We start from the raw sequence: 17,297 nt of genomic DNA on the forward strand, positions 1-17,297 counted from the left end.
ATTTATCACATTTTTAAATTCATCATGCCTATTTTATGCTCCATTTTGTTTGTAGCCATAGTTTCTTTGATGTCCTCTATGCTTTTTTTAAGCCCAACTATTAGTTTTATGATTATTGTTCTAATATCTTGTTCAGTTATGCTGCTTATATCTGTTTTGATCAGTTCTTTAGCTGTCAATTCTTGGAATTTCTTTGGAGGGGAGCTCTTTCATTTCATCATATTGGTTAGCTTCTGTCTCTTGTTAGTTCTTAAGACTTGTTATGCTGTCTGCACCTGTGAGCACTGCTATACCCAAGAAGACTCCTTGACTATACAAGGGGCTATTTTATTTTAATATATTATTTAAATATTTATTTAAATATTTTATTTATGGTTATTTTATTTTCCTACTTGTAGTGATATTTGGGACTCTCCACCATGTGTACTTTGGCTTGTTTCTTGAGGTAGCCCTGGAGAAGAAAACAGACTGACAAACACNCAGAGCCCGACGCGGGGCTCGAACCCACGAACCGTGAGATCAAGATCTGAGCCGAAGTCGGAGGCTTAACTGACTGAGCCACCCAGGCGCCCCATAAACCACATCTTCTTGATCCATTCATCAGTTGATGAACATTTAGGCTCTTTCCATGATTTGGCTATTGTTGAGAGTGCTGCTATGAACATTGGGGTACATGTGCCCCTATGCATCAGCACTCCTGTATCCCTTGGGTACATTCCTAGCAATGCTATTGCTGGGTCCTAGGGGAGCTCGATTTTTAATTTTTTGAGGAACCTCCACATTGCTTTCCAGAGAGACTGCATCAGTTCGCATTCTCACCAACAGTGCAAGACGGTTCTAATTTCTCCACATCCTTGCCAGCATCTATAGTCTTTTTGTTTTTAATAGTTGTCAAGTTGGTTTCCATATAACACCCAGTGCTCTGCTCATCCCAACAAATGCCCTCCTCCATGCCCATCATCCCCCTTCCCCTCCCCCTCACCCCCATCAGCACTCAGTTTGTTCTCAGCATTCAAGAGTCTCTCATGGTTTGCCTCCCTCCCTCTCCCCCAACTATTTCCCCCCCTTCTTCTCCCTCACAGTCCTCCGTTAAGTTCCTCCTAATCCTCCTATATGTGCAAACATATGGTAGCTGTTCTTCTCTGCCTGACTTATTTCGCCCAGCATAACACCCTCAAGGTCATCCATGTTGCTACACATGGCCAGATTTCATTCTTTCTCATTGCCATGTATATAGTCTTCTGATTTGTTCATTTTAGCACCTCTGACTGGCATGAGGTGGTGCCTCAGTGTGGTTTTGATTTGTATTTCCCTCATGATGAGTGACGTTGAGCATCATTTCATGTGTCTGTTGGCCATCTGGATGTCTTCTTTGGAAAAGTGTCTATTCATGTCTCCTCCCATTTCTTCACTGGAGTATTTGTTTTTCATATGTGGAGTTTGGTGAGTTCTTCATAGATTTTGGATACTAGCCTGATATGTCATTTGCAATTATCTTTTCCCATTATGTCGGTTGCCTTTTAGTTATGTTGATTGTTTCCTTTGTAGTGTAGATGCTGTTTACCTTGATGGGATCCCAAAAGTTCATTTTTGCTTTTAATTCCCTTGCCCTTGGAGATGTGTTGAGTAAGAAATTGCTGTGGCTGAGGTCAAAAACGTTGTTGCCTGCTTTCTCCTCTAGGGTTTTGATGGTTTCTTGTCTCACATTTACGTCTTTCATCCATTTTGAGTCTATTTTTGTGTATGGTGAAAGAAAGTGGTCTAGTTTCATTCTTCTGCTGTCCAGTTCTCCCAGCACCATCTGTTAAAGAGGCTGTCTTTTTTCCATTGGATACTCTTTTCTGCTTTGTCAAAGATTAGTTGGCCATACATTTGTGGGTCCAATTCTGAGTTCTCTACTCTATTCCATTGGTCTATGTGTCTGTTTTTGTGCCAACCACATTCATTCTTTAGTAGGGTGGTCCTTAATCTCCAGGTAGTTATTGTCTTTCCGAATTATTTTTTGTAGTTGATTTCAAGTTTCATAGCGTTGTGTCTGAAAATATGCATGGTATGATTTCAATCTTTTTGTAGTTGTTGAGGGCTGAATTGTAATCCAGTATGTGATCTGTTCTGGAGAATGTTCCATGTGCACTTAAGAAGAATGGATATTTTGCTGCTTTCAGATGAAATGTTCTGAATATATCTGTTAAGTCCATTCAGTCCAGTATGTCACTTAAAACCTTTGTTTCCTTTTTGATTTTCTACTTAGATGACTTGTCCATTGCTGTAAGTGGGGTGTTAAATTTCCCTATTATTACTGTATTACTATCAAAGAGTTTATTTATGTTTGAGATAAATTGAGTTATATTTTTGGGTGCTTTCAAGTTGGAGACATAAAGATTTACAGTTGTTAGATCTTCATGGATAGACCCCTTATGATATAATGCCCTTCTTTATCTCGTGTTACAGTCTTTGTTTTAAAATCTAGTTCATCTGATATAAGCATGGCTACTCTGCTTTCTTTTGATGTCTGTTAGCCTGATAGATTGTTTTCTATCCCCTTGCTTTCAATCTGAAGGTGTCTTTAGGTCTGAAATGAATCTGTTGTCAGATGGTTATAGCTGAATTTTGTTTTCTTACTCATTCTGATACCTTATGCTTCTGATTAGGGCATTTAGTCCACTGACATTTAGAGTGATTATTTAAAGATATGCATTTAGTATCATTGTGTTGCCTATAGAGTTGGTGTTTCTGGTGATGTTCTCTGGTGCTTTCTAGTCTTTGTTGCTTTTGGTCTTTGAACATATCCTGCTACTCCTTTGTGGCCTGTGAGGTTTCTGTGGACTGATCTGCTATGAATCTGATCTGTCTTTTCTTGTAGGTTAAGGACTTTTTTTTCCCTTGCTTGTTTCATAAATCTTCCCTTTCCTGTGTATTTTGTGAATTTGACTATGATATGCCTGGGTGATAGTTGGCTTTTGTTGACTCTAAGGGGAGTTCTTGGATTTTAGTGTCTGTGTCCTTCCCCAGATTAGGAAAGTTTTCAGCTATAATTTAGTCACATAAACTTTCTGCCCACTTTTCTCTTTCTTCATCCTCTGGGACGCCTATTTTATGCATGTTATTCCTCTTTAACAACTTTTCTTGATATTTATTTTTGAGAGAGAGAGACAAAGAATGAGTAGAGGAGGGGCAGAGAGAGAGGGAGACACAAAATCTGAAGCAGGCTCCAGGCTCCAAGCTGTTTGCACAGAGCCTGATGAGGCACTTGCACCCATGAACTATGAGATCATGACCTGAGCCAAAGTTGAATGCTTAACTGACTGAGCCACTCAGGCACCCCAGTGTTACTCCACTTTACTAAGTCTCTGGGTTCTCTAAGTTTTGCATCATGATCTTTTGCCTTTGTTTCCCTCCTTTTCTGTTTCATTGTTTTCCATAATTTTTCTTCTATATCACTGTTTCACTGCTCTGCTTCACCCATCCTTGCCGTTGTGACATACGTTTGAGGTTGTATCTCAGTCATAGTATTTTTAATTTTGGCATGACTTGATTTTAGTTTCTTTATCTCTACAGAAAGGGATGCTATGCTTTTTTTCAACTCCAGCTAGTATGCTTATAATCATGGTTTTAAGTTCTAGTTTGGACATCTTACTTATATCTGTGCTGATTAAATCCCTGGCCATTATTTCTTCCTCTTCTTTTTTGGGGGGTGAATTTCTCCATCTTGTCATCTTGGAGGAGGAGAAAAAATAAAATTAAAAACAAAAACTAAAAAATTAAAACTAAACAAAACAAATTCAAGTAAAGTAAGCTAGATGCTAGGTTTGTTTTGGTTTGCTTGTTGAGAGAAACTTGATACAAAAGAGAGAAAAGAGAAAGAAAAAAATTAAAAATTTTAAACATTAAAAAATTTAAGTAAATAGAGCAAAATAAAATTAAGAAAATAAAATAGAATAAAAAATTAAAAAAATTGCTCTTTGTGTATCTCAGTAAAAAAGAAGAAAGAAAACAACATAAGCAAAACAAGCAAAAGCAAAATAAACAAACAGAATGCAACCCCAAATGAAGTTACACCCAGTTTCCCCTAGAACTGAAACTTTGCAGAACACTGTATTCTGTAGGCTAAGCTGATGGGAAGGGTTTGTGCTGATCTTCTGGGGAATGTGCCTGGAGGGTGCAGTTTGGCAGGTCTTTGTGTAGCGGTTCCATTCTCTACTTGGTGGTGCTGCCTAGCTCACTGGGGTCTATCTGTGTGCATGCATGCTAGAGGTGAAAATGGCTCTCTAGTCTGTGATGCGAAATTTTGTGCTCTCACACACATTTGATCAAACACCCCTCCTTGGTCTCAGGCTTTCTTTCATTCTCCATCTCCATCTTGTGTGTCTAAGCTGTCTGCCTGCCACACAGTGCCTCCCTACAGAGATTTATCTTAGATGGGACAGTGTCCCAAAACCTTACACTTCAGAGTCCCCTGGGACTTGGACCCGTGCCTCTCCAGTGGAGGGTGTCGATGAGCAATGGGTGGGTGCCATTTTTTCCCCCAGAAAACATTTATGCAAAGTGCAGCAGCAGATTTTCAGAGATTATGGCAAATCAAAACACACAGCCAGTGCCATATTTTGCCACGCTCTGGCATCTTTGTCCCTGTACCAGCAAATATGGCTGCTCTTTGGGATCTGCTGGGACTTTTGCCAGCAGGGAGTCTGCATGGCCTTTACCAATACACTCCAAGCAGGGAAATTGTCTCTCCCTGTATGCACACAGGCCCCTCAGACCACACTGCCTGCTTCTGGGGATTTGTCCTACTTCCTCATCTGGCCATCACCAGGCACTGAGCTCCAATCCTTCAGAGTCTGCACTCTACTTTTCATAGAATCCTGGCAGTATTGAAATCCTCTCCTTTCTCCTCCTTAGTGGTTTTAGGGAACAGATTTCTGTGAGTATTTTCACTTTTCCCTTTCTCCAGTTACTTTTGAGGGGAGCACTTTTCCTGCATGATCCTGATACACTGCACTCTGCCCCTTGTTCTTTCTCTCTCTGTTTTCTCTGCGAAAACAGCTCCCTACTCTCCATGACTCCGTGGCTTTTCTTTCCTCCAAGTCATCTCTCTGCACCACATACCTGCCAAGTTCTCTGGCTCAGTTTATGCAGATCGTTGCATTAATCCTCAGATCAATTTGCTAGGTATTCAACACGATTTTATGCTGATTGAGCTGCATTTCAGACATGTGACAAGCTCAGAGTCCCCATACTACTGTGCCATCTTAACTCCTTGTCTTATGAATCAATTTTATTTATTTCTAGGTAAAGTTAAACATATAAATAACAGGATACTCTGGTACTTTCTGTTTCATTTTCTACTATAGCATCTGGAAAAAATGTAAGGAAATACCACTTTTGCATCTCAGGGTAGCCAAAACTTGTATGCCAAGGTCCTTTATGGTTTTTGTGTTGACCAAGAGCTAAAGTTGCCAGTTCCTCAAAAAACAATCTTCACTTATGCTTTTGTTATTGGAAAAGCTGAGGATGTGGAAAACAAAAGGAGACCACTCTTCAGAGAGAAACATTTTCCTTGTAGTTTTCCTTGATACTAGAATTTTTTTTTTTCCTGTGGGGCTTGTGAGTCATGTGGCAGATCATGAACTATAGTGAGATTGTTGGCACAGTCTGAGGATTGCCAAGGGCTGTGATTTGGAAGGTCAATGAAGAATTCCCAGGTGACAGATGGGCAAGGACAATGAGGAGCTCTGAGGTTTCTAGTAAGTGACCATGAGAAACTAGGCAGCGAGCATGTCAGTGGTGTCTAGTTTGGAATGAACATAGATGCCTCTCCCCATATGTTCTAAGTTTAGTTAAATATTTGAGATTCTTTCAAAAAGACTGAGGAGAGGAAGCTTCTCTCCCAAACCACATCTAACTTAGAATTTTTTGACAGACAAGTAGATGAGGTCTGGAGCAGATTTATCTGTTCTAGAAAGACAAAGAAGACCAATACAGTCTTAATGTTCCTCTTAGCTTGACTAAACTTTAGACAGTTTTAGTCAAGACTGTTATTCTCTGATTTCCCTTTTCTTAGAATATTTATGTTAGAAATCTTTCCATTGTAAATTCTTTCTCTGCCTTTGAAATGTAAATTTTCTTCAATCCACTAATGTCTTTATCCAACTTGAGAGCCAGCTCTTTGAAATGTAATCATCAAAAACATAAGGGTCTCCTACCTCTAAGTCGCTATGTGATGGTAGGAATCTAACTTCGATACGCACCAATTAGAAAATACAGAAGGCCTGATTACAGTGTCCAACCTCCCTCCTCAAGCTGGCCCCAGAATTTAAAATAGTTCCTGCCTTTTGTTTCATAGGAGTTGAGTTCAATTTTTCTTCCCTATTATAAATCTTGACCCTGTTGCAATAGTCTTGAATAAAATTTTTTTGCTATTTTAGTAAGCATCAGTTGCAATTTTTGTCCTTAACAAGGAAATGGGACATTATTTGCACCAGAGTATATGAAATACAATTCCTGCCCCCCCCCCCCCCCCCCCCCCCCCCCCCCCCCCCCCCCCCCCCCCCCCCCCCCGCAGCCTCTCTTCTCCTCTCCTGTCTTCTCTCCGTTTCTTCCCCTGGATCATTTCTGGAGATCTTAATTCAGGACTTGTTTTCAGCAGGAGATATGAAAGATTATTTCATTCTTTAAATTTGGAACAACAAGGCCTCTGTTCCAGGCTTCCCTTGCCTGAGGTAAATTAACTATTGTCAGTATTTCAGTTATGGGAGAAATAATTATACTCCCAAAGTGTTTTTTTTTTTTTTGTATTATTAAGTGAGATCCAAATAAGAAGGCATTATAACATTTATACATGTAATATGTAGAAATATCAACCAATGGTAGTAGCCCTAATAATATTATTTGAATATACATGCAAAAATCAGGAGTGAGAAGAGTCTGCATCAGTAATGGGCAGTTGATCTTGGTCACCTTGGCAAGTTCCAGCCTCTCTGAGAACATCCTTCTCTTACATAGGTCTCACCTGGTTGTGGTTGTTCTTTTGGAATAATAATCAAGTATAATGATATATGTGAGAAGCAAGTTTGCAGAGGAATGACTTTATTATCATTACAATTCTCTACCATTTTTCTCCTTACTAGAACTCGATTTTAAAAATGGGAGAGGACAATAAAATAGAAAAATTTCCAGGAAAACTACCTGAAAAAAGGGAGGTAAATTGATAAATGCTTTATAGTAGATATAGTCAGATAGAGAGAAAATTAAAAATTGAGGTTTTTTGCCAATATAAAAAAGTGAATGAAATATTTCTTACAAGAAAATATTAAATTGTCTAAAATGTTTCAGGAAATTAAAAATACACGAATAGCCCAATATATATGGTATAAAAATGAAAGAAATTTATATAGGGGAATTTCTGTCAAATATTTAAGGGATAAATAATCCACAAGCTATTTAAGCTGTTCCAGGGTGGAAAAAAAGCTAACTGTCTTGAATTTCACCAAAGTCTCCTATCAACTAATTTTACCAGAGTTTAATAGCCACTTTTAACAAAAATAACTTCTTCCCTATTTCCCCACAACAAAGAAAATCACCGATCCCTTTTTAAAATATACTTTGTAAGAAACATCCTTAATAAAATGTTAGCAAGCTGAAGTCCTCCATAAATTAATTCAGTCACATCTTAATTGCAACAACAGAATCCACTGTGACTTGAACAGAAATGAAGTTTCTAAATGTAGCTTAAAGAAATCATGGGAGCAGGGGCTCTGCAGGCTGGGGCTGGTGCCTTTGCCCAGCGGCCAGGTGGCTCCGGGAAAGATTTCCGGGTCTTGCTGCCGGGCTTGTGTTTCATGGCTGCGCTATTGATACGGATGGAGCAGGAGTCTGGCCAGTGCTGCTTTTGAATTGGCCTTCCCAGCAACCGTCCTTTCCACACTGGAGCTTATGCAGTACTTGCTTCTCAATGGCGTTTGTGAATTTGGCTGAACCTGGTTATGTATTGGGACTTCTCCTTGCAGGGGAGGCTGAAGAAGCGTTTCTGTCTTGTAACTTGGGATTCACAGTTTGAAAAATGTGTAAACTTCTGCAAACAGAAGAACGTTATGTAAAAGCTGGTTACTTTATGAACCAGGTAATGTAAAGCCCATTAACTCCAGGACAATTCAACATTAGGAAAATAGGACAAAAATTAGTCATGTTAAAAATTCACGTGAGACGGGTTGCCTGTGTGGCTCAGTGTCTGACTCTTGATTTTTGCTCAGGTCATGATCTCACAGTTTGTGGGATGAAGCCTATGTCAGGCTCTGTGCTACGAGCGTGGAGGCTGCTTGGGATTCTCTCTCTCCCTCTCTTTCTGCTCCTCCCTCCCTCCCTCTCCCTCTCTCTCTCAAAATAAATAAATAAACAAAAATTTTGCATGAGAAAAATAATTATCTCAATAGATGGTGAAAACATTGAATTATATTCAGTATCAATTCTGGATGAAAAGTCTCAGTAAGTTAGGAAGAGAGGTTTTTGGTTTTTTTTTTTGATATGGTAAGGAATATTTAACTTAAAATGAGAGATAAAAAAATACTATATAGTGAAACATAAAATGTATTATTTTTATCACCACTGTCATTTCATTGCATTTGAGAAATTCAAATCAATGCTATAAGAACTATGACTAACAGTGGATCCAGAAGAAAAAAGTATTGGTAATTGCACCTCTGTTTTTCTTTGAAAAGGCAAGAAAATCAACTGAAACTAACAAAGAGACAAAGGGATTGCTTCATAAGATGAAATAGCAGTAGATACGTCCTCAGTTTATAAGCAATATGTGAGAAATATTGTGGGTTAAAATACATTAAAAATTTTAAATGACTAAGAATAATCTTTAAGCTACAAATCTTCACTGAGGAGAATAAAAGATTTCAGCAAGTGGAGATGCATCACATTTACTTAGATAAGGAGACTTAATTTTATTCCATTATCAATTCTAATCAAGTTCTTTCTGTTAATATAAGACAGGCTAAGCTTTGGAAACTGGCTGAAAAATTATAAACTTCACTTGAATGAATTAAGTTTCTGTGCTGTTCTACATTTGGAATTGACACATTGCTACTAGGAATTTACAGTTTACTTTTATTTTTTATATGTCGCTATTTTTCTCAAATTCTCAAGTCCTACCAGAATTTCACGCTGGAGAGATGGCATAGCTATTTGTACATTAAAAAAAAAACAAAATAACCTGGATAAAGAAAATGTAAAAGAAACCCTACCTTTTCAGATACTGTCACTATTTGGAGGAAGAATTTAGAATATCTCTTTAGCCACTCTAGCCATCCTAGGTACTACACGGTAGCGTTTAAATGAGCTCATCGAAATATGAAATAGCATTGTATATGTAAGTATACATGCAAGTCATCCTTCACATCCTCCAGATGTGAGTTCTCTTCATGCTCTGTGATTCCTGAAATTTAGTTTTTGGAATGGTCTGGTAGATTGCAACTGTTAAAAATATATCAGATATTATCTGAACTTGTACATCATCAAGGACTGTATTAGGCATTGTACGAAATGAGTACCAAGGATAACAATAACAAAGTCATGGGCATGTCTGAAGGAGCTTATCCATGCAAAAAGCTTTCCTCATTTTTAGGATGAATTTGACATAGGTTTAGTATAAACATAATCAGAGATTAGAGTCTGATCAGATATTTTAATTTTATAGTTACAGTAATTTTTTAAGTGATGGATGATGTTGAGATTCTATGTGTATTATAATATTCATGTGAGAAATCACTACACTACTCTCCTTAAAAATGGTTCAATTATATACACATTGTTTTAAAATGGTCTATAAGGGGTCCCTGGGTTTCTCAGTCAGTTGAGCCTCTGACTCTTGATTTTGGCTCAACAGTCAAATGATCGCAGTCTTGGGAGATTGAGCCCTGTTTTGGGCCCCATGCTGGGCATGGAGATTGCCTGAGATTCTCTCTCTCTCTCTCTCTCTCTCTCCTTCTGTCTCTGTCTCTGTGTCTCTCTCCCCCTGTCCCTCTCCCCTGCTTGCATTCTTTCTCTCTATGATAAAAAAATAATGTGATTTATAAAGAAAAAATGAATATATATACACATACATATATATGTATATACACACACACACTCACAATAGCTAGTCACTGTCTTTTCCAAATCTGAGGCTTACTTCATTGGCACATCTAACTTCAGTCTACTTAATACGATTTTTTTTCAGTCTTCCTGTTTATGTAGTTTTCGTTCCTTAGCTAAGATTAGGTAAAGTAAAATCTGTAGCATTCTAAACATTTTAACTTGTATATAAACAGGAAGATTCAAAGGAGGTTAGCTGCAACAAGGGTTAGACCTACTAATGAATTAGAGTCTTAGATTGTAAAAGAAGACCTCATTGGATTTTGCATATTTGTCAGAAAAATCCTGTGGTTTTATTTTTCTCCGTTTTTTTTTCTTGTGACTGTGCCAGGAGATAAAAACTGAACAACTACATTGTTAAAAAACATCCTTTTAAAGAACAGGTGGAGAGGAGAATTCGAATGCATGTCTCCAGAGACAAGTGAGAAGTCCAGGAGCTAAAACTGAACTTTCACCCTGCTAAAGCAAACAACTATAAAAAGATTGCCTGCAGGGGCAGCGATAAAGACAGAGAAATTCACAAGGTTGGTTAGTTACAGTAAGCTCTGTTACTTTAGTTTCCTAGTTTTTAAAGTTTGAGAACGTTTTAAATGTAAGGCTGTAGTGATAGTAAATTGGCTAGCATGGATGTGGTTAATTACTCTTGTATGTAGGGAACATCAAAATTGGTATACTGATTTAAGGTAGTTGGTTCTTTGTGAGGGATTATTACAAAATTTATTTGTGATAGGTATAATGACTTTTCTAGGTATTATTTACTTTGATAAAATGAACAGCATTCTGGTACTTAATTTCAGTATTATTGGAATAAAATCAGAGGTAGTGGATGTGCCTATATAACAAATATTTTCTCAATGAAGTGCTCATTAGTTAAACTCGACATTTTACCTGTGACCCTGGTGCCAGAGGATATTATTTTATCCTAGTAAGGTAGCTTTGTATGTGTTTCTCATGAAGTTATGCAAGGAGTTATATCACCCTTCTTATCCTGGGGACCCTTCCTAATGCTTTCCCTAAACACACTCCTCATACTCAGTTCCACTCAACTGGAGAATTTACTCACTGTAACTAACCAACCTTGTGAATTTCTCTGTCTTTATTGCTGCCCCTGCAGGCAATGTGTAGGGGAGATCATGTGAGTTCCTACGGACAACTGGATTGTCTAGCTCTCTGTAACCTGTGTTCAATTCAGGTTGTGGGAGTTCTATTTATTTCCTGCTTTTCTCCCTCTCGTCCTATTTCATGCACACCTTCTTCTAGCTACGTAAGCATAACTTGAGTTGATTTTCTCCAACAGGAGTAGGCATAGTGTCTGCAATGATAGCAGCCCCAAGACTAAATAGGTTGCCACTATCTCTCACTGTCTGCATTCCAGAGTAAAAGTGACAGCTAAAACTATATGCATTGAGTCTAAAACAGAAATGGATTCCCCGTCCTTTTATATTCTTGAGCAGAGATGTGAATTACTCTTTTTAAGGGTTTTGGTTCACATGGACACAGGATTCACTTGTGTCTGCTGGACAACACCTACAACATGATTCACTATCTTTCATTTTCCTTTTCAGGCAGATACATATTATCTTCCTGATGACTTGGTTTTATAGCCAAAACAAAACAAAAACACCGTCCGCCACCTTCAACCATTCCATATGTTGTTTTTTTTTTTTAATCATTTCATAAGTGTTGAAATATTACCCTTGACATGTGGGAGATTTTACACTGGGATGCCTGTAAAATCCCAGATTTTTACTTAATTGATCTCCTATTGTCTTTTAGACAGTGATACATAGCAAAACTTTCATTGCCCTTGAAACTTGGCTCTTGAGCTGTAATATGAAACAAACAGCTGGGCTTACAATGGGGAGCTGAAGGCATTTTCATGAATGAAGTAATTGAAAATATATGATCTCATTTCATACGTTTATGGTAATGTACTGAGTCTGTACAGTGAATATACTAGGATGGCTAGAAGCCTTTCAGACAGAGTCATGGATCACTGAATGTTGAAATTGGTTCATTCTTGCAGATAGAATAAGCGTGTGTGTTAAATTCAAAAGTATATAAAACTGAATTAAGATTCTGAATCAGGTCAGAAATACTGGGAGCCATTAAAAATGTTCTTTTTAATTGCCTATAGGAAGGATAAAGATGCACAAAGGAAACAGTTATGAGACGTGAAGGATTTCAAGAGGGGACAAATACCTCATTCAGTGCTCTGCCTGTTGCTGCAATGGGAGATCAAGATTTTTCATCTCCTCTTTCTGTCATTTCTAAGTCAGGAAGAGGAGACGAGTGACAGTGACCTGGGTCAAGGACAAAATGAATTCCTTAGAGTCATTATAGGAAAACAGCACTGGGCATAAGCATTTTAATGTAAAAATGGAGAAGGTTAAAAGTGCAAGTGTTTATACATGACTTGTTAATTAGATTTTGTCTTTTTAGAGTTAAGGCTTCTCTCTTGTGATTAACTCTCATTTTGGATTCATTTTCTGTTTTTGTCTCACGAAGCTAAGGAGAACTCTGGGACTTGCTTCTGTTTGGAAGTGGACAAGTTGCCCCACTTACCCCCTTCCCCTCTACCCAGTGAGCCCAGGGAAAACCCAGCAGAAAGACCTGCACTGAATTGTTTTGACTATTGTTCATGGCCTGAAGGAAAAAAAATGCCTTCTTTCCTTAACATGCTTTCGCTTACATTGATCTCTTTTGGATTCTTCTCATTCTAAGTGTTACAATCTAGCAGACCTAGGTCAGGGTGTGTGCTGAGGAAAATGGGGCAGAGTGAGTTACTCCACCTCTTCCTAGACTGGAGCACATAGAAGTGGGTGGACTTAGCCCTGTCTTCAGCCTAAAGGAATGTTTTGCTTCTAGTCTAACAACCTTGGCACAGCTAGGAGTTTTATATATTTTTGGATCAAATTCTCTGCTTTAGATTTTGGGTGTCCTTATCTTTTCTCTGTATCCGTGTATGTGCATGCATGTGCGCGTGCGCGCACACACACACGAAGGATATGGGAAACTCATTTTGGTGGGAGATCTGGCTTTCACAGTCACCTCGTAGTGCCTGTGATTGGGAGTGCGGCCATCTCTCTCCATCTTGGATGTACTATTAAAATCATGTAACTCTCTCTCATAGAAATTTGTGGCACTTACCACATAATTGTTTTATTCTTGCACATATTCAAGCTCTGCCTTCTTTATTAGGCTCAAAGCTGTGTGAGAACTGAATCTACATCTGATTCATCTTTAATTCCCACCGGTGCTTACACATAAAAGCAACTCAAACGTTTGTTGATTAATACATGCTTCCTATAGCAACATTTAAACAAGCCCTGAGGGACCCTTTATGATAAATTAACAACTGGTTCTTTGAGTAACTTTGAACATCTGTAGAGTTAGAGGTGAGATGTCTCAGTAGTACCAGCATTTTTCTAAAGTATTTTATAATAGAAAATTAGACACCTGCAAAAGAAGAAAGAAGAGGAAGCCTGGTGATGAGCCTGATTTATTCATCAGTGAGCTTCAATAATTATCCAGATGTGAGCAATCATTTGTCATCTATACCCCTGTTCAGTCTCCCCAAATGTAGTCATATTATTTGGAAAAATCCCAAGCCATTATTTCATTTCAACTACAGATATTTTATAATACTATATTTATTTTAAATACTATGCTGCATGTATGTTTTTAGGTTTCCTATGTCATATTCTTCTAAAAAGGTAGCATATATCATACTGTGTTTTGGGGATGTGTTTTGGGCTAAGTGGGTGAGTTTTCTGGAGTTGATTTGGGGATCACCAGAAACCCAATGTGAATCCTATGATGAGGTGGTTAGAATACAAGATGATGCAATAGAAGAATGTAAAACACAGCGAAGGGAAGTTTTGTGTGTTTCTTGTTACTCCTATTCGAGTGCCAGCATTCCAAAATGGAATCAGATTTTCCAGACCAAGCTCAAGTTTAGTGATAAATTATGGTGGCTAACATGTCAGGTGGCACCAAGTCATGGATCTGCTGCAGGCACACTTCCAACACCTGGAATGCTTCAAGGTTACCTCCAGACACCGCAGTGAACATCTGAGTGGAGACAGGCGTGGGAACGCTGCTGTCATCATGCCCATCAGTCTGGCCACCAGTCACAGCAAGACTCCCTGTGGTTCATCTTAGTGAAATCACCGTGGTCTCTAAGCATGGTTTCTAAGCAAGTCCTGCTGTGTAAAAGCTTTGTAGTCATCACATTTGTATCTCTACAACAATTAGTGGAGTGTCTAGAAGGTGCACAGCAGGTACTCAATACCTTTTTGCTTAATTCAGTGATGAAGAGAAATAGGATAGCATGTAGAAACCAGAGCAACAATGGGTAGGTACACTGAAGGATTTCACGAAACACTGCCTAACTGTTGAATTTTACAAAATACAGGGGTAGAGGTGTGTTGTTGGCATGTGGCAAAGAGCAAATAAGATGGATGACATTTTTTTTAAATAAATTTTTTGGAGAGAGAGAGAGCAAGCGGGGAAGGAAGAGAGAGAGGATCTGAAACAGGCTCCACACTCAGCATGGAGCCCAGCACAACCCTGGGATCCTGACCTGAGCTGAAATCAAGAGTCACACTCCGCTCACCGAGCCATCTGGGCACCCAAGGATGGATGACTGTTTTAATATCATGTGGTCAAAACCACATATATACTCTGGATAGATTTACATAAGGCACTTGAGTTTGAGGTGTGTAATGGATACATAGTGGCAGGTGGGAGCCTGGCTCTTAAGCCTTCTGAGGAAATCATGTTAATGGATTTCTTTCAGCGGAGGTGTGGATATAAATAGATTGCCATGGGGGAATTTCTCTTGGCAGATCTGGGGCATCAAGAGGTCATATTTCCATTCACAGTATTGTATGGGAGGGAGAATGGTGAACTATTTTGATACAGATTTATGATAAAAAAGTTCTCTGTGATCCTACAGTCCTGAGGTCCTTACTTAAATCGTCCTCATGTAGATTTTGACATTCCTTAGAATTAATGGAATTATCATGGCATTGTTACGCTGGGGATGAGAGCCGTGGGTCTTGCTATGTTTGATGAATATAAATGATTCCTGCCCATCCGTCACTTTTCTTCCATATGGGCTAAAAGCGCGATGCAGTGATTGCTATTAATAGCTACAGAAACATCCTCTATTGGAGAGAAGAACTCTGGTCAAAGGCCGAGGTGGAGTATTAGGCTTTAGACGAGAAACGAGTTAAACTTCCTCCTCCATCTACCCTTCTCCCCCCATTTCTAAAACTCAGGACTCATACATTTTTGTGTGGCCAGGGACAGAGAGAGATGGACAGCCCTAGATGGCGCTGTATGAATTCCGGGAGTGAGTATGAGACTGTGTTTTCAAATGGATAGTCCAATTCCATTCGTGAATTCTGCAAGCGGGGGGCAAGAGCTCTTTTAGAGGGGAAGGATCATAGTAAGGCATAGGGAGCCTGCCTCAGAGCCACCCTGACCCCTCAGTATCTGCATTTCTGACCAATCTGATGAGCACTTTTCTCTACTCTGTGGAGGGGTGTTAGGAGGAAGGTGGACAGACACGAAGGGTATATGATTGTAGCTCCCTTGTTACCTGTTGGTAGTTATAAGAGACTGCATTAACGCGTTGCCTGTAAGTAATGCTTCTTCAGGCTCATTAGCCTGCAGGTAAAAATAAGGTCACAGACTGACTAATATTTTGTTGGCTTAATATTCATACCTGCTAATGCAGAAACTCCATTTCCCTGAACATCACCTCTAGGTACTTTTGGAAGCAGGCAAATCATGTGTGCAGCATTCCTCCACAGAGCTGTGCACCCTCTCTTGTGCTCACAGAGGTACTACATGGGCCTCTCCTGCTCCTCCGGGCACAGTCCCCTTTGGTGTCCCTCTGTGTTGTAAAGGTGTCAGAATTTCGTGGTCGTGTGCGATGAACGTGAGGAAGAAAGGCTCTTTTCTGTTAGATTTATACTGTATTAGAGGTCTGTGTCAATGCTGCATGGACCCAGGGCATATATAAAACTGGTTTTTATGTTCTTCTTAAAACCTTTTATTTTTTTTTAAGTTTTTTAATGTTTATTTTTAAGAGAGAGAGACAGAGTGCAGGCAGAGAAGGGGCAGAGAGAGAGAGAGAGAGAGAGAGAGGTGGGGGGACACAATCCAGAGCAGGCTCCAGGCTCTGAGCTGTCAGCCTGGAGCCCAATGCGGGGCTCGAACCTACTGGCCGTGAGACCATGATCCTGAGCCGAAGTCGGACGCCTAAGCAACTGAGCCACTCAGGTGTCCTAAACCTTCTTTTAAACTAGGACCAAATGCACATCTAGGCCCACCTCGGTATTGGTTGAAGTACCAGCCCTTCTTGGGATATTCAACATCTCTTCCCCCCTTTTGATGCTAAGGTTTTGTCACTTGGTCATGGTTACTAGCCAATTGCTGGTTTTCATTTTGCAAAGGTTATTCTGACAAGGGTTTCACGTGCCTTTGTGGAACCAGATTTCTATCGCATCCTGTCTCTTTGAAGCACAGCAGGGGACAAAGCTCCAGTTTGTTGTCTCCCAGTGGTCCAGGCTCCTGCAAATAGCCTTGTGAGGGCTTCTCCCATGTGCTAACCTGATGTGTCCAGACTCTGAATCTCAAGTCAGATTCAGCTAGGAGGTGACTGCTTTCTTTCTTAGACTTGTCACTCAAACATCCAATGCACCTGACTTTGATCCAGGAATTTATTGAGGTTCCACCTGCACACTCAGTTCAGCACATGGGGTCCAGTATTTTGGCGCCCCAAGTGCTCTAGAATTTAGGTTTGGCAGGGAATCCTTGATTGAGTTTTAAGTTTGATAATAGGTTTCCTGTGCCTTACTTTACGTCCACGTCTTTTCGTGTTTGAACTCTTGGAAAATTGTAACATGGGACTCTTTTTTCAGTGCTGTCTGGGATATTGGCACATTTTGTAATGTGTTACTCTGTGCTCTCTGAAATGTATTTAGAAATAATTAATTTTTATTATGTATTATGTACATAAAATGGTTGCTCTAAGTACATAAAAATAACTCTTTCCTACTTAATTTTAGTTTTTCTCAGCTTTTAAATAATTCACTTATTTATTTACATTATGCTTGTATTTTTATGTTATTTTCTTAAGTATCACC

At 39.3% G+C, this 17,297-nt stretch overlaps 1 long non-coding RNA gene across 1 annotated transcript in view; it reads left to right on the forward strand.

The window, feature by feature from the left end:
- The window catches only part of LOC120221998, a 92,269-nt gene extending 79,750 nt beyond the window's left edge, over window positions 1-12,519 (forward strand). The window contains exon 3 of the long non-coding RNA XR_005525938.1: window positions 12,275-12,519. This is a non-coding gene — a long non-coding RNA (uncharacterized LOC120221998). The remainder of the gene's footprint in view (window positions 1-12,274) is intronic.
- Window positions 12,520-17,297: the final 4,778 nt, after the last annotated feature.

The sequence above is a fragment of the Hyaena hyaena genome, unplaced genomic scaffold (assembly GCF_003009895.1).
Source record: "Hyaena hyaena isolate Hyena2069 unplaced genomic scaffold, ASM300989v1 scaffold_827, whole genome shotgun sequence".
In the NCBI taxonomy this organism is placed as follows: domain Eukaryota; kingdom Metazoa; phylum Chordata; class Mammalia; order Carnivora; family Hyaenidae; genus Hyaena; species Hyaena hyaena.